This window comes from Pseudophryne corroboree, chromosome 10, assembly GCF_028390025.1.
Source record: "Pseudophryne corroboree isolate aPseCor3 chromosome 10, aPseCor3.hap2, whole genome shotgun sequence".
In the NCBI taxonomy this organism is placed as follows: Eukaryota; Metazoa; Chordata; class Amphibia; order Anura; family Myobatrachidae; genus Pseudophryne; species Pseudophryne corroboree.
This window is the reverse complement of record NC_086453.1, coordinates 111,497,896-111,516,272: the sequence shown is the minus strand read 5'-3', so window position 1 is coordinate 111,516,272 and position 18,377 is coordinate 111,497,896. Positions and strand designations below refer to the sequence as shown.

General features: G+C 45.7%; 1 protein-coding gene across 2 annotated transcripts in view; it reads right to left on the bottom strand.

The window, feature by feature from the left end:
- Positions 1-18,377, bottom strand: part of CA11 (carbonic anhydrase 11) — a 500,072-nt gene that overhangs the window by 363,454 nt on the left and 118,241 nt on the right. The window lies entirely within an intron of this gene.

Sequence of the window (18,377 nt, the reverse complement as noted above, 5' to 3'; positions counted from 1 at the left end):
TACTTACCGATAATTCTATTTCTCGGAGTCCGTAGTGGATGCTGGGGTTCCTGAAAGGACCATGGGGAATAGCGGCTCCGCAGGAGACAGGGCACAAAAAAGTAAAGCTTTCCGATCAGGTGGTGTGCACTGGCTCCTCCCCCTATGACCCTCCTCCAAGCCTCAGTTAGGTACTGTGCCCGGACGAGCGTACACAATAAGGGAGGAATTTTGAATCCCGGGTAAGACTCATACCAGCCACACCAATCACACCGTACAACTTGTGATCAAACCCAGTTAACAGTATGATAACAGAGGAGCCTCTGAAAGATGGCTTCCTAAACAATAACCCGAATTAGTTAACAATAACTATGTACAATTATTGCAGATAATCCGCACTTGGGATGGGCGCCCAGCATCCACTACGGACTCCGAGAAATAGAATTATCGGTAAGTAAATTCTTATTTTCTCTATCGTCCTAGTGGATGCTGGGGTTCCTGAAAGGACCATGGGGATTATACCAAAGCTCCCAAACGGGCGGGAGAGTGCGGATGACTCTGCAGCACCGAATGAGAGAACTCCAGGTCCTCCTTAGCCAGAGTATCAAATTTGTAAAATTTTACAAACGTGTTCTCCCCTGACCACGTAGCTGCTCGGCAAAGTTGTAATGCCGAGACCCCTCGGGCAGCCGCCCAAGATGAGCCCACCTTCCTTGTGGAGTGGGCCTTTACAGATTTAGGCTGTGGCAGGCCTGCCACAGAATGTGCAAGTTGGATTGTGCTACAGATCCAACGAGCAATCGTCTGCTTAGACGCAGGAGCACCCATCTTGTTGGGTGCATACAATATAAACAACGAGTCAGATTTTCTGACTCCAGCTGTCCTTGCAATATATATTTTTAATGCTCTGACAACGTCCAGTAACTTGGAGTCCTCCAAGTCACTTGTAGCCGCAGGCACTACAATAGGCTGGTTCAGATGAAATGCTGACACCACCTTAGTGCCCTGTCCAAATGGAAAATCAGATATGGGCTTTTGTAAGATAAAGCTGCCAGTTCTGACACTCTCCTGGCCGAAGCCAGGGCTAGTAACATGGTCACTTTCCATGTGAGATATTTTAAATCCACCTTTTTTTAGTGGTTCAAACCAATGAGATTTTAGAAATTCCAAAACCACATTGAGATCCCACGGTGCCACTGGAGGCACCACAGGAGGCTGTATATGCAGCACTCCCTTAACAAAAGTCTGGACTTCAGGAACTGAAGCCAATTCTTTTTGAAAGAAAATCGACAGGGCCGAAATTTGAACCTTAATAGATCCCAATTTGAGACCCATAGACAATCCTGATTGCAGGAAATGTAGGAATCGACCCAGTTGAAATTCCTCCGTTGGAGCACTCGCACCACGCAACATATCTTCGCCAAATGCGGTGATAGTGTTGCACGGTTACTTCCTTCCTTGCTTTAATCAAAGTAGGAATGACTTCTTCCGGCATGCCTTTTTCCTTTAGGATCCGGCGTTCAACCGCCATGCCGTCAAACGCAGCCGCGGTAAGTCTTGAAACAGACAGGGACCCTGCTGAAGCAAGTCCCTCCTTAGAGGTAGAGGCCACGGATCTTCCGTGATCATCTCTTGAAGTTCCGGGTACCAAGTCCTTCTTGGCCAATCCGGAACCACTAGTATCGTTCTTACTCCTCTTTGCCGTATAATTCTCAATACTTTTGGTATGAGAGGCAGAGGAGGAAACACATACACCGACTGGTACACCCAAGGCGTTACCAGCGCGTCCACAGCTATTGCCTGCGGATCTCTTGACCTGGCGCAATACCTGTCCAGTTTTTTGTTGAGGCGAGACGCCATCATGTCCACCATTGGTCTTTCCCAACGGGTTACCAGCATGTGGAAGACTTCCGGATGAAGTCCCCACTCTCCCGGGTGAAGGTCGTGTCTGCTGAGGAAGTCTGCTTCCCAGTTGTCCACTCCCGGGATGAACACTGCTGACAGTGCTATCACATGATTCTCTGCCCAGCGAAGAATCCTTGCAGCTTCTGCCATTGCACTCCTGCTTCTTGTGCCGCCCTGTCTGTTTACATGGGCGACTGCCGTGATGTTGTCCGACTGGATCAACACCGGTTTTCCTTGAAGCAGAGGTTCTGCCTGGCTTAGAGCATTGTAGATTGCTCTTAGTTCCAGAATGTTTATGTGAAGAGACGTTTCCAGGCTCGTCCACACTCCCTGGAAGTTTCTTCCTTGTGTGACTGCTCCCCAGCCTCTCAGGCTGGCGTCCGTGGTCACCAGGATCCAATCCTGTATGCCGAATCTGCGGCCCTCCAATAGATGAGCACTCTGCAACCACCACAGAAGAGATACCCTTGTCCTTGGAGACAGGGTTATCCGCTGGTGCATCTGAAGATGCGACCCTGACCATTTGTCCAACAGATCCCTCTGGAAAATTCGTGCATGGAATCTGCCGAATGGAATTGCTTCGTAAGAAGCCACCATTTTTCCCAGGACTCTTGTGCATTGATGTACAGACACCTTTCCTGGTTTTAGGAGGTTCCTGACAAGCTCGGATAACTCCTTGGCTTTTTCCTCCGGGAGAAAAACCTTTTTCTGAACCGTGTCCAGAATCATCCCTAGGAACAGCAGACGAGTTGTCGGCATTTACTGGGATTTTGGAATATTCAGAATCCAGCCGTGCTGTTTTAGCACTTCTTGAGACAGTGCTAATCCCCTCTCTAGCTGTTCTCTGGACCTTGCCCTTATTAGGAGATCGTCCAAGTATGGGATAATTAATACGCCTTTTCTTCGAAGAAGAATCATCATCTCGGCCATTACCTTTGTAAAGACCCGGGGTGCCGTGGACAATACGAACGGCAGCGTCTGAAACTGTTAGTGACAGTTTTGTACAACGAACCTGAGGTACCCCTGGTGTGAGGGGTAAATTGGAACGTGGAGGTACGCATCCTTGATGTCCAAGGACACCATAAAGTCCCCTTCTTCCAGGTTCGCTATCACTGCTCTGAGTGACTCCATTTTGAACTTGAACTTCTTTATGTACAGGTTCAAGGACTTCAGATTTAGAATAGGTCTTACCGAGCCGTCCGGCTTCGGTACCACAAATAGAGTGGAATAATACCCCTTTCCCTGTTGTAGAAGAGGTACCTTGACTATCACCTGCTGAGAGTACAGCTTGTGAATGGCTTCCAAAACCGTCTCCCTTTCGGAGGGGGACGTTGGTAAAGCAGACTTCAGGAAACGGCGAGGCGGATCTGTCTCTAGTTCCAACCTGTACCCCTGAGATATTATCTGCAGGATCCAGGGATCTACCTGCGAGTGAGCCCACTGCGCGCTGAAATTCTTGAGACGACCGCCCACCGCCCCCGAGTCCGCTTGAGAAGCCCCAGCGTCATGCTGAGGCTTTTGTAGAAGCGGGGGAGGGCTTCTGTTCCTGGGAAGGAGCTGCCTGTTGGTGTCTCTTCCCCCTTCCTCTGCCTCGTGGCAGATATGAATATCCCTTTGCTCTCTTGTTTTTAAAGGAACGAAAGGGCTGCGGTTGAAAAGTCGGTGTCTTTTTCTGTTGGGGAGTAGCTTGAGGTAAAAAGGTGGATTTCCAGGCTGTAGCCGTGGCCACCAAATCTGATAGACCGACTCCAAATAACTCCTCCCCTTTATACGGCAAAACTTCCATATGCCGTTTTGAGTCCGCATCGCCTGACCACTGTCGCGTCCATAAACTTCTTCTGGCCGAAATGGACATAGCACTTACCCGTGATGCCAGTGTGCAGATATCCCTCTGTGCATCACGCATATAAAGAAATGCATCCTTTATTTGCTCTAAAGACAGTAAAACATTGTCCCTATCCAGGGTATCAATATTTTCAATCAGGGACTCTGACCAAGCTACTCCAGCACTGCACATCCAGGCTGTCGCTATAGCTGGTCGTAGTATAACACCTGTATGTGTGTATATACTTTTTTGGATATTTTCCATCCTCCTATCTGCTGGATCTTTAAGTGCGGCCGTCTCAGGAGAGGGTAACGCCACTTGTTTAGATAAGCGTGTGAGCGCCTTGTCCACCCTAGGAGGTGTTTCCCAGCGCGCCCTAACCTCTGACGGGAAAGGGTATAAAGCTAATAACTTCTTTGAAATTAGCATCTTTTTATCGGGGGCAACCCACGCTTCATCACATACATCATTTAGTTCTTCTGATTCAGGAAAAACTATAGGTAGTTTTTTCACACCCCACATAATACCCTGTTTAGTGGTACCTGTAGTATCAGCTAAATGTAACGCCTCCTTCATTGCCAAAATCATATAACGTGTGGCCCTACTGGAAAATACGGTTGATTCGTCACCGTCGCCACTGGAATCAGTGCCTGTGTCTGGGTCTGTGTCGACCGACTGAGGCAAAGGGCGTTTTACAGCCCCTGACGGTGTTTGAGGCGCCTGGACAGGCACTAACTGATTGTCCGGCCGTCTCATGTCGTCAAACGACTGCTTTAGCGTGTTGACACTATCCCGTAATTCCATAAATAAAGGCATCCATTCTGGTGTCGACCCCCTAGGAGGTGACATCCCCATATTTGGCAATTGCTCCGCCTCCACACCAATATCGTCCTCATACATGTCGACACACACGTACCGACACACAGCAGACACACAGGGAATGCTCTTAACGAAGACAGGACCCCACTAGCCCTTTGGGGAGACAGAGGGAGAGTTTGCCAGCACACACCAAAAGCGCTATATATGACAGGGATAGCCTTATAATAAGTGCTCCCTGTATAGCTGCTTTTATAATATAATTTTTGCCACTATTTTGCCCCCCCTCTCTTGTTTTACCCTGTTTCTGTAGTGCAGTGCAGGGGAGAGACCTGGGAGCCGTCCTGACCAGCGGAGCTGTGTAAGGAAAATGGCGCTGTGTGCTGAGGAGATAGGCCCCGCCCCTTTTTCGGCGGCCTCGTCTCCCGCTCTTTAGTGTATTCTGGCAGGGGTTAAATATCTCCATATAGCCCCCGGAGGCTATATGTGAGGTATTTTTTAGCCAAATAGGTTTTCATTTGCCTCCCAGGGCGCTCCCCTCCCAGCGCCCTGCACCCTCAGTGACTGCCGTGTGAAGTGTGCTGAGAGGAAAATGGCGCACAGCTGCAGTGCTGTGCGCTACCTTTAGAAGACTGAGGAGTCTTCTGCCGCCGATTCTGGACCTCTTCATGTTTCAGCATCTGCAAGGGGGCCGGCGGCGAGGCTCCGGTGACCATCCAGGCTGTACCTGTGATCGTCCCTCTGGAGCTGATGTCCAGTAGCCAAGAAGCCAATCCATCCTGCACGCAGGTGAGTTCACTTCTTCTCCCCTAAGTCCCTCGTTGCAGTGATCCTGTTGCCAGCAGGACTCACTGTAAAATAAAAAACCTAAGCTAAACTTTCTCTAAGCAGCTCTTTAGGAGAGCCACCTAGATTGCACCCTTCTCGGCCGGGCACAAAAATCTAACTGAGGCTTGGAGGAGGGTCATAGGGGGAGGAGCCAGTGCACACCACCTGATCGGAAAGCTTTACTTTTTGTGCCCTGTCTCCTGCGGAGCCGCTATTCCCCATGGTCCTTTCAGGAACCCCAGCATCCACTAGGACGATAGAGAAAAATATATTTTGTGTAAATTTGCTATGTGAAATTATATAATTTTATGTGAATTTACTGTTTCTCTAACCAGTGGGGGGCTCCAATAAGAGCCCATCCTGGTAAAGAGCTGGAAGCAGTGGCGCGGAGAGAGCGGGTACTCTTTACCTGGGCCCGGGCCTATTGGAGGCGCTGGGAGGGGGGCCATGTCCCGCTACCCTCCCCCTGCCCAGTTGCTACAGCCACATGTCAGCTGGGGAGAGAGGCAGTGGCAGTGGGGGCCAGTCCTCTCTTCCTGCAGGATGAAATGAAGGGGAGCTATTGTGCCCACCCTCCCACAATCCCGCTCACCACGCCACCCAATGCCGCCCGCTGTCCGCTGCCACACGCCGCCCACCAGTTATAAAACCGCATCCCCCCCACAATGCACAGCCACTTAACAGCTGCATCTATATTTTTTTCTATTTCAAATTGACCTGTCTGACCATGCCTCTCCCTCATTGACCACGCCCCCTCTCATTACCAATGCCCAGCAAAGCTGTCTGTGCACCTGGCTGGAGCAGTGGGACAGCAAAACGCTATCCCACTACTTCCTGGTTCGGGACCCAAGTGCACACTGCTCATGCACGACCATCAGCAGGCACAGGCGTCACCGGGGAGAATAATAATAAAGAGAAAATCTGGAGAATGTGTTGTCTATAGGGAATACCCTAGCTGCTGTGATACCTCTATTGTACATTTGGGTGATACTTAATATTTGCGGATACCCCTTGAAAATAGCCGCTTTTAGAAAATATTCTGCATATACATGTATTTAATAATAAATAGCCACCATACACCATACTCCAAAGCTGGAAAATGTTATTGATTAAATGTTGATAAACACAACATGGGTAAGCTCATCATCCCCTTGAAAGTATCTGCAACGGTAATTGAGCTTTCCATACTCCTGAATTCCATCATATCAGAGGCTATGCCTTTTATTGTTCAAATATTTGTTACCAGAACACCTACTTTCTGAATACTAATCCTACAATGTGAATAGAATGCAACATTTAGGAAAAAGTATGAGAGTCCGGGAACTACTACTTGTTGTAGGGTGTTAAGTCACACCAAGCATCTCACACCACATGGAGCAAAAATGCTGGGTGAATGAGGATACATCTGTAAGTTACTGGTACAAGGATTGTACATGCAGTTGCTATATTTACCTAACATTTATCAATCCTGCCTGTTAATGGTCAAGAAAGGGTTAATATTCCAATGGTCAGGCTACAGACAGCGGTATTCCGACAATCAAAATCCTGATGGTTCCCGTTAAGTATTTTAACCCCAACCCTAATTTCAACCCTAACCCTATCCCACCCTTCCAGCAGCCTTATCCTATCCCCAGTGGCATCGAGAGTGGGGAGGAGAGGGTACAAATTACCTGGGCCCAGGTCTGATAGAGCAGGCCAGTGGGGGCCCAGGTCCACGCCTCCTTTGATTAGACCATGTCCTCCTTAAAAGTACTGGGGCTCAGCCTGGCTCTTACTGCCCTGGCTGGGAGGCATGCCATGCTCCTGTGAGTGGGTGCTTCTGATGTGCTAGACACCCCCCCAAAGAGGAATAGCCATGCCCTCAGCATGCTGTGGTCACAACCCCTCCAGTGGGGGCAGGGGGCCCCAGGAAGTTGTTGTACCGGGGCCCAGTATTTCTCTTGGCAGCCCTGCCTATCCCATACCTCCCACAGCCTAACTCTAACCTCCCACTCATGCCTAACACTAATTCCCCGCCTAGTGCATGACCATAACCCCAACTCCAGTACTTACCATAAGGATCTGTCGAGATCCTGACCTCTGGGATGCAGCTGTCGGTATTCTGAATGTCAAAATCCTGACTACTCGGATCCTTACTGCATCCTGCATATGTGCGTTTGTCTGTGTGTGCGTGTGTGTAGGTTTTGGTTCTAATTCGTCATAGGGCTTTGGTTTTTGATCTGTATATTTTTCAAAAATGTATAAACAAAGCTAAAATAACAGAATGTGGGCCTTATTTTGTTCTTATAGTATTTTAACCTCAGTAACATTCATTTCCAGTCATTTCCAGTCAATTTTGACCATATCACAGCTAACAAAATTAATTTTATCCAGTTTAGGACAAAGGCAGCAGTGAGCTGGCTGATTACTAAGCAACAGAGCAGTGGCACAAACACACGGCAGTTTATAGCACATCTATGAAACATTACCAAACAGAAGTGGCAGAAATAAAAGGTGGTGCAAGATGGAATTGTACTTGGTCCCTCCTGCCCACCATTATTTTAGATATTAAAAAGGACATAATGTACAGTTTAACATGCCAAGAACTTCAGCGATAAGGACTGACACTTTTGTGGCTGAAGTGCTTGGTTTGTTTGGGCCCCCATAAAATTAGCTACTAATGGGCTTAAGGCAGCTACACAACAGCTCTACAGTGCCAATATGTCATCGGCATTACCATCCTCATCATCACCCTCATAAGTGTGTACATCTTCCTCACTAATTCATCCCTGCTGGAATCTACCATTATGGAATTCTCTGTACTTTGATGTAGTTGCTGGTAAAGGTCTTCCTCATGGAATTTGTAGTTCATTTTGATGAACATTTTCTTTTCCACATTTTAAGGAAGTGGTCTACTACGTCGAGCGCTGACAAGTTTTCCTGCTGTGCTGAAAACTTTCTCTGAGTACACACTCGAGGGTGGGCAGCTCAAGTCATGCAAAGGGCCTCCAAATTAGCTTTTTTTCCTTCCATAGTCAAAGGGACTCTGCAACATGCCTATTTGTACACTGTCATTAAAATAATCCTCCACCATTCTTTGACCATATCACATGGAGTTACGGTAGAGGTGTTACTAATTTTGGGCAATTCTTTTAGACCCGACCAGATGTCAAAATGTTGTGTTGACTTATCTGCATCACCACTGGGTCTTTTGGAAAGCTCAGCTTTTTCCTGGCAGCAGTAGTTGCTGGAGAAAGGTGGAGATGTTGTAGTGCCATGTGTCATTTAGCTGCCAACTTGCTTACCAGGAGCTCTTTGCATCTCTTAAGATCTGGGTCAGTTGGAAAGATAGACATGATGTATTACTTAAACATAGAATCAAGCAATAACTCTTGGAACCTGGGGAAGTGAATAAAGGACTTGATCGACAAGAATGCCATAGATAGCAGAATCATTTCTTTTCATCTCCTCCTTCAATTTATCGAGCTGATTTTCCAAAAGTCTAATAAGAGGAATCACCTGATTCAAGCTAGCAGTGGACCCTATTCTTCTTGCATTGCACCTGCACCATTTGGGTGTTCACCTAGCCAGTGCCCATGCACAGGGCCTGATTTGTGCATGTGTGGCCTTGGGGATGTCATCGCAACGCAGTGACAGGGGACATCACACGGGGCTGCTGCAAGAAAAAACATGGCGGTGGTGTGCCTGCCTTCACAGTCAGGCTGCGCAAGCAGGGGGCTACACTTATTTTGCTGGGTCTACGATGCAATTGCATTGCAATCACATCACTGGCTGCAATTAGTATGCTGGGCGGCCTTGCTTGCTTAGTTTTTCTAAGAGGTTATCAATGGCATGCCTCTAGGTGTAGCCTTCCTCTGAATGAGCTGGTGTTGCTTTTTAGATACTGCTACTGCTGAAGGTGATTCACCAACCCAGTGGGCTGTCACAGTCATGTAATCTTTAGGTTGCCCACTACCGCTTGTCTATATATCTGTGGTTTAGGGGACAGTGTCGTACAATGGCATTTTGTAGGCCAATCATTTTTTTAAAAAACATCTTGGTACAAGTGAGGTATTGCTTGTTTAGTAAAATGGAACTGAGATGGAATTTGGAAGCAGGGACACAGGACCTCAATTAACTGTCTAAATCCATTGCATTAATGGTGTATATTGGCTGCAGATCTAATAGTATCACAGCCATCATGGCATCAGTGATCTGCTCTGTGACTGGGTGAGCGCTGTCATACTTGCTTCCACTTGCAAAGGATTAACAGTAATTTTTTTTAAATACTAGTCTTCTTGATCCCCTTCTTATCCCCAGCAGAAGCAGCAGCAGGGTGAGCGCAAAAAGATTCTTCTGAGGAATCCTGGATAGCCTTATCAAATTTGATGCAGGATTACCTCCGATCATTAGTGAGGATATTGAGGGTGAAGATGTTGGCAGTGGAGATTGCAGGTGCTGGGATCTAGTTGAGAGAAGGGAGCTAGCTGATGCTGGACTGCTTGTTGGTATTTTTTAGAACAAAAACATTTCATGAGCTTGCTGCAAATGGCGTAACAGGGAGAAGGTCCTAGATGGGTAATGTCCCTACTTCTATGAACTGTGATTTTACAAATGCTACAGACAGCTTGACAATTGTTGTCAGGATTTGGGTGAAAATAATTTCACACATTAGAGCTGGATTTTTTGGTCCTATGCCCAGGCATGATAATGGCCTTCTTATTATTATGGGCAAGAACTGCTTCCACTGGTGCCATACTTACACAAACAACATCCTCATCCTCAACATCATTATTAGCACTGGTGTTAACTACACTAATATCCCCCTCAACCTCTTCCAAATTCCCCCCTCATCCTCTTCCACTTCTACAGTAGCATCTTCAATTTCTATGTCAGCGTGTTGACTTGTGCAGAGAGTGCAGAAATGGTGGAAGGAGGCATCCTTATTAGTACAGTATTAAAAAGGTCAGACTCATACATAACATGTGTGGACACACTTAGACTCTCCTAAGGTATTTGTGACATTTCTGTTTCTGAACACAGCGGGTAATTCAGAGTTGATCGCAGCAGCAAATTTGTTAGCAGATGGGAAAAACCATGGCCCTCATTCCGAGTTGTTCGCTCGCAAGGCGATTTTAGCAGAGTTACACACGCTAAGCCGCCGCCTACTGGGAGTGAATCTTAGCTTCTTAAAATTGCGAACGATGTATTTGCAATATTGCGATTACAAACTACTTAGCAGTTTCTGAGTAGCTTCAACCTTACTCGGCATCTGCGATCAGTTCAGTGCTTGTCGTTCCTGGTTTGACGTCACAAACACACCCAGCGTTCGCCCAGACACTCCTCCGTTTCTCCAGCCACTCCCGCGTTTTTTCCGGAAACGGTAGCGTTTTTATCCACACGCCCATAAAACGCCGTGTTTCCGCCCAGTAACACCCATTTCCTGTCAATCACACTACGATCGCCGGAGCGAAGAAAAAGCCGTGAGTAAAAAAACTATCTTCATAGCAAAATTACTTGGCGCAGTCGCAGTGCGAACATTGCGCATGCGTACTAAGCAGAAAAACGCTGCGATGCGAAGAAAAATACCGAGCGAACGACTCGGAATGAGGGCCCATGTGCACTGCAGGTGTGGCAGATAGAACATTTGCAGAGAGAGTTAGATTTGGGTGGGTTATTTTGTACAGGGTAAATACTGGCTGCTTTATTTTTACACTACAATTTAGATTTCAGTTTGAACACACCCCACCCAAATCTAACTCTCTGCACATGTTATATCTGCCCCCTCTGCAGTGCACATAGATGGTTTTGCCCAACTGCAAACAAATTTGCTGCTGCGATTAACTCTGAGATAGGCCCACAGTTTGTTCTACTGCCTTAGTGGTTTTCATTTTCTTAAACACTCTTTTAAAAAAAGGATTTTCCTAATCATGAGAGGCAGAAGAATATGCCTCACTGACAGTTTCAGAACCACCAATCATATATAAAGGCCAAGACCTGAACCTTTCCTTGCCACTATGTGTGGTGAATGGCTGAATGGCATATTGGCAATTTTATGTTATTCTGCACTAAACTTTCCCTTTAATAAAGGTGTTTTTTTTCTTTACCAATGTAATATATTGGGGGTTTTTTTTATCACAGATGCCCTGACTTATACCCTCTAATACCTTGAGCATCGGCTTTAGATGACATTAAAGGACTAGTATCGTGCTGACTGGTGGCAGCAGCTGCAGTGATAGTATTTGGTTGCTGCTCATGCTCTTCTCTAAACTGATCATTATGCATTTTTCAATTTGCTGCTCAGCTCACATTGCAGGGAGTCAAAGGGCTTTATATGTATGTGAACAAATGCACAGAGGTACAGTGCACAGAACAATACAAACATTAAAACAATATACTTTTTTTCAAGTCACAACTGAGCTCACACTGCAGTAATTCAAAGGGCTTATATATATATATATATATACATATATATATATATATATATACACACACACACATGTGAATGGATGCACTGGGGTACAGCACACGGAACAGTACAAACAATATAACTATATATATATATATATATATATATTATTTTATAAATTTGCTGCTCACTTCACACTGCAAAGATTTAAACATATATATATATATATATATATACACCTTTTAAATCAGCACTCACATGTTAAAAAAATCTACTTTAGGGGTGCAGCCCAGCCAAGAAGCCATCTGGTTCTGGAAACATAGAACAGAGCAAGAGGGGCACTCATCAGTACAATGGGTGCAAGTCGATGCTTCGGTCCACTGCGGACCTTTGTTAAGGCAGAGCAGTGTGGCTACTGCTCCTGGACTTGCTCTGTCTTGACAAAGGTCCACATTGGACCAAAACGTCGACTTGCACCCGTTTTTCTGATGATGTGCCAATAAAGAATAAAGTATCATTGCTGTACTGGTGAGTGCCCCTCTTGCTCTGTTCTCTCTCTCTCTACATATAATTATATATATATAGTGTGTGTGTGTGTGTGTGTGTGTGTGTGTGTGTGTGTGTGTGTGTGAAGAAACTCACCGGGGTACAGCACACAGAACAGTATTGACAGTAGAACAATATATATATATATTTTTTTTCAATTGCAGCTCCGCTATCACTGCAGGGATTCAAAGAGCTTTTATTACATATGTGAACAAATGCCCTGGGGTACAGTGCCTACGGGTGTAGTATGGTATGCCGGCGGTCGAGTTCCCGGCGACCAGCATACCGGCGCAAGGAGCCCGACTGCCGGCATACCGACAGTGTGGCGAGCGCAAATGAGCCCCTTGCGGGCTCGCTGCACTTGCCACGCTGCGGGCACGATGGCACGCTACCGCGCCACACTATTTTATTCTCCCTCCAGGGGGGTCGTGGACCCCCACGAGGGAGAATAAGTGTCGGTATGCTGGCTGTCGGAATTCAGGCGCCGGTATACTGAGCGCCGGGATCCCGACAGCCAGCATACTGAAGACCACCCGTGCCTACAGGTTGTACAAACTTATTTTTTTCAAAAACTTTTCATTAACTTTCTTTAAAACTTTTTGCAACTGACACTGCGGAGTCACACTGCTTACATGTGAACGCAATGTGGTTTGGCCTGCGGAATCCAGAGACTTGACACAGCACAGTCACTTGTGAATGGACACAGGGACAGGGAGTGGATGGACACAGCACAGCCACTTGATGGACACAGCACATTGTGGATTGACACAGCACAGCCACTTGCTGGACACAGCACAGCCACTTGATGGACACAGCACAGCCACTTGATGGACACAGCACAGGCACATATCGATGGACACAGCAGAGCACAGCACACAGCAACGTGAATGGAGGAAAATGACACTTGAATCACCATGGGAAGGCCTTATATAAAATCCACAACCAGCAAGAATACGACGCCGGGATGAAGATTTGCCTCGATTTGGAATCTAAGCCTGGTGGGAAAACCCATGCCAGGGCTCGGATTTACTTAGAAACCAGAAGACTGGGAGATAGAGGGGCTCAGATTTCCTAAAATCCACACCGCACATCTCGAATTCTAATGCTTGTGCATAATAAACAGAATTAAAGAACAGAGCTTTTTGAAACAGCAGTTTTAATGTTCAAAAATGACACAATATTACAGAAATGTAATTATATGGAATCAACATTATCACTTGGTTTAAATGAGCAACTGGCCACATTAGCACTGTTTTAAGTATTGTGCATTTTATCAGGCCAGCAGGTTTTCAATTTAAAATGGTGTAATGTGTAGAATAAGGAGAATCAGAATTGCTGCACTTTCACATAAGTCACAAGATGTCCATTAGATTATGTAATGACCTATACAGTCAAGATGGAAATGGCAATAAGATTACATTAATAAAAATGTTAATTGTCATTAGAGGGAAGAGGGGTTCTGTGTATCAGTGCTATGACATCCGCTACATACAAAATGTTGCTGCCTTTCGGGAAATGATCAGATCTTTATGGTTGCTATAATGCTACAGCTCTTGAAACTAGGGGGGTGATTCCGAGTTGTTCGCTCGTTGCCGATTTTCGCTATACTGCGATTATCCGCTAACTGCGCATGCGCAATGTTCGCAGAGCGCATGCGCTTAGTTATTTTACACAAAAGTTACGTATTTTACTCACGGCATAACAAAGCTTTTTCATTGCTGTGCTGATCGTAGTGTGATTGACAGGAAGTGGGTGTTTCTGGGCGGAAACTGTCTGTTTTATGGGAGTGTGCGAAAAAACGCTGGCGTTTCTGGGAAAAACGCGGAAGTGTCTGAAGAAACGGGGGAGTGTCTGGGCGAACGCTGGGTGTGTTTGTGACGTCAAACCAGGAACGAAACTGACTGAACTGATCGCAGTGTCGGAGTAAGTCTCGAGCTACTCAGAAACTGCTAAGAAATTTCTATTCGCAATTCTGCTAATCTTTCGTTCGCAATTCTGCTATGCTAAAATTCACTCCCAGTAGGCAGCGGTTTAGCGTGTGCTATGCTGCTAAAAGCAGCTAGCGAGCGAACAACTCGGAATGAGGGCCTAGGTTTCATAGCCTGAGGTCCCTGATCTGTCTTATTTTTGATTTTTAGTCCAGTGTAATAGTAAAACAGTACACATGTCCTCTCCAGTTGCATATTTTGGAACTTGATGGTTCAAGGGCAGAACTTTTTTCTTTTTGTTTAACACTAACAGCAATAAATGAAAAGGAATACAGGTAGGAACACTGCTAGGAGTCCTAGGTTTTGACAGGTAACACTTACATGCTCCTGGTTTTTTCTCTCTTCTTTTATCAACAGTTCTGAAGTGCTCTGTGTCATGATTGGACGCCATTCTGACGCCAGAATGTGCATAACTGCAAATAATATTGTATTGATCAATCTCTGCAAATGCCCTGTGTGTGGTTATGTATAAATCCTGTGTGAAAAGGTCATAGGAAACTTCGGCCTGACGTGCCACTGCTCCCATGCTGATCTTAAAGGGGGAGGTGTCATGATCCAGGCAATTTCAAGTAGGAATAGGCCTGTTAATAAGTAGTGTGATATCAATATAGATGATACCAGGATATCTGAGTGACGTATCAATGGATGTGATGCTAATGCATCTGGGTTATATCGAAATGGGCATGATTGAAATTTGTATTATTCCAATTGATGTATCAATGTACCATTGTATTATACCAGTCAAGTGTTGTTGCATGTTAAATGGTAGAGACTTAATTGATCTGCTTGTATAGACCTGTTTATAGTACAGAGGTGTCAGATACCCTCTGATGCAGGGGCTAAGAGATGGTTGGGAGATTGCATTTGTAGGTTGTAAACACTATCTCAGAGCTTCAAACAAGCAATTAAAAGATAAGACAATTTGGCCTGGTAGTATTTCTAAGAGACTCCACAGAATAAGTTATAATAGCGGGTACTGACGGGGGAGATGTGTACTGAGCGATCTTAAGACAGACCGCTCAGCTCAAATCTATCCCCCCGCTCAGCACAGCGCTGGGGGGCATACACACAGCAGATCTGTGCTTAAAATCAAAGCAATCTAGTCAGATTGCTTAGATTTTAAACACGGATATCTCCGTGTGTACCCCCCTTTAGTATGATTGATAAGTCTGATTGCCCAGCTTCAAAAGGAAGGGGAAGAGTAATTAGCCAGCCCCTGTGTATATGACCAAGAGACCCCATGTCACAGTTGTGTTTACGCAAGAACTATGGCCAGAGCTTCAAAGGAGAATATAAGGCCATTCGCTCCTGAGCGAGTGGCTGGTAATCCCAGTGTGAGCTGACACTCAATATCTTCTCTGGCTTTGGAAGGGTTAAAAAAAACTCTTCAGGGGGAGGAGGCTGAACGGGCAACCTGAGTTTTAAATAGGAGAAACACAGGTTGCAAAGCGTGCATTATCAAAGAGGCAAGTCAGGAGAAGCATCCTGGCACTGTAATGTCCCGAAAATCTGAAGAGGCTTCACTTCATCCCATCGTTCCACTCTGCAGGTGCCAGGATTGGTGGGTTTATCTCCCTATTTTTATTTTCTTGAAATTGTCTTTTCTGATGTGATTTTGATTTTTTATCACTATATTCTTGTAACTTTCTTTTTTCTGTAACATGAGCTTTGAAGTGTTTTGCTTAAATGAAATTATCAATTTTAGCTCTGGTTTTCTGCTGTGTATCCAACCCAACTCTCTGAAAGAGGCGTTAAGAAAATATTAATATTTCTGGGTGCAGGCAAAAGCCATAAGTTTGCCTTGGGTCATACCCTAAACGTTTGTACTTTGGATGGTGGCAGTGACTGTGTTGAAATTAACACACACGCTCAGGTATCCAGTAACGGTGTCACGTGGCAGGGATTCGCAGATTGGCGTATCTGGGGAATCGCCGTGCCTAGGATCGTGACACTCTCTACTGTAGCTCTGTTAATTGGTTGAACACTTTTGGGAATTTGATTGACTTGGAAGTACCTGAAAATTGTGTAGATATTGTGATGACATTTGAATTCAATTTGTGGAATATAATTACTCACAATTTTGAGGCTTGCCAGAGATGTGGGGGTGGTACGAAGCCACACATGACTAACATTCCAGTTAACCATTGGCGTATATTTAATGGGTGCAGGGTGTTCAGTTCACATGGGCACCTAGGTCCAGAGGGGTCCATACCTCACACTTCACACCCCGCAATAGATAATTTTAATTAACCCTCCAGAGCCCTGTGGTGGCAGGCCCTGCGGACAGAAATCACCGGGAAAGTGGTAAGGTGGCAATTTTTGCCATGTATTTGCAGGAAATAATTAAACTATTTAAAGGAAAAAAAATGCTTAGGGTCCTTCCAAAGCACAAATAGCACTAGTACTTCTGCATAGGCTGGTATTCGACAAATCAGGTAAACAAAGTGTGGGGTCCCACCCAATTTTTCTTTCAGCACTAGGCTTGACCAGGCAGGTCTAGATTAACATAGAGGGTAGCCCCTTAGTGTTGGGGTCCACCCAGTGCGTCGCAAGGGTGGTGCAGCCAACACCCTGGTGTCACCCTTGGCTCCTGCTCAGTGACAGGAGCCAGGTGCTGCACTGTAACATTATGTGCAGCAACCCGGCTCCTGTCTCCGGGGGCAGGCCACATCTCCCCCCCCCCCCCCCCCCCCCCCCCCGGAGTGACGAAAATGGGTGTTGGGATGCCACACCACTCTTGTGTAGCTACACCCCTTTTGCAGCAGTAGTACTCTCAGATAGTGATACCTCTGGGTCCACCCACCATGGTTCCATCAGTACTAGGTCAGTTGGTACACAGGCTGGTTTACCACAGTGGTCGGGTTCAGAAAAAATCATATGCATTCCTTTCTCATAGCTATAACCAACCCTAGTGCCTCCAAATAGAGGGCAAGTTGCAGTGATTGAGGCACGATTCTAGCTAGTACTGTAGTCTCATTCGATTACATATGGTGGCTTGAAACTTAACAAAAAATATGTTGGAATTGTGCCTTGTTGGAAAGATCGCAACCTACTACATTTTCCCTTATAAATGTTTACTAGGTGGAATTGGAAGGTGTGAAGCACATGGCAAATTGGACAAAGAAGTTCAGAGAAAGCTACAGGCAGTTAGCTTAGTGCTTAAGCCAGTGATCTGTATTTTTACTGTTACCCCCGGCATAAGTTTACAATCAAGTATCGATCTGTACATGGAAATGTTTTTTTCACTGCTGTATTATCCTGGGCAATTTCTTGGATATCTGCAGAGTCATATTACAAGAATGGGCTTTTACAATTGTTAACCCTTATTAGCTATTGGATTGTTACCTTCACAAACAGAATCTTTGGGACTCGTAGAGTTAATTGAATGTCAATAATGTTTTGCATATGTTAAGCACAGCCCTACAACCAGGTGCAGTAAAAATAAAAATACGTAAGCATAAGTTCAGTTGTAGATGTTTGTGCATCATTGACTCCATCCTCCTGAAGAGGCAGAAGGAGCATAGGCAGGGTCTCCAATAGATCTGATAGCAGAGGGATTAGCCAAGCAAAGAGTGCATGACCACACTCCATTGTGATTACTATGCTGGTTTAAAGAGCTCTCACAGGCAATGCATGCCATTTTAGTAGCTTGTTTGTGCCTTACTGCTGGGTACCTGGCGGGTCCCCCGGGATACCCATCCCCCCTCCCCCTGCTCAGCACCCTGAGAAATGTCTTGTTCACGCAATTTAAACTACAGATGTGTGTCGGGCACGTTTTGTGTTATGGTTTTGGTTCTAATTCTCCGCTTGTGTTCTGGTTTTGGATTTGTGGATTGGTTTTGACAAAACCACCCTTTCGTGTTTTGGTTTTGGATCTGGATGTTTATTGGAAAAACATAAAAATGGCTAAAATCACAAAATTTGGGGGTAATTTTGATCCTACAGTATTATTAACCCCAATAACATTTATTTCCACTCATTTCCAGTCTATTCTGAAGACTTCACACCTCACAATATTGTTTTTAGGCCAAAGGTTGCACCAAGGTGGCTGTATGACTAAGCTAAGCGACACAAGTGTGCGGCACAAACACATGGCCCATCT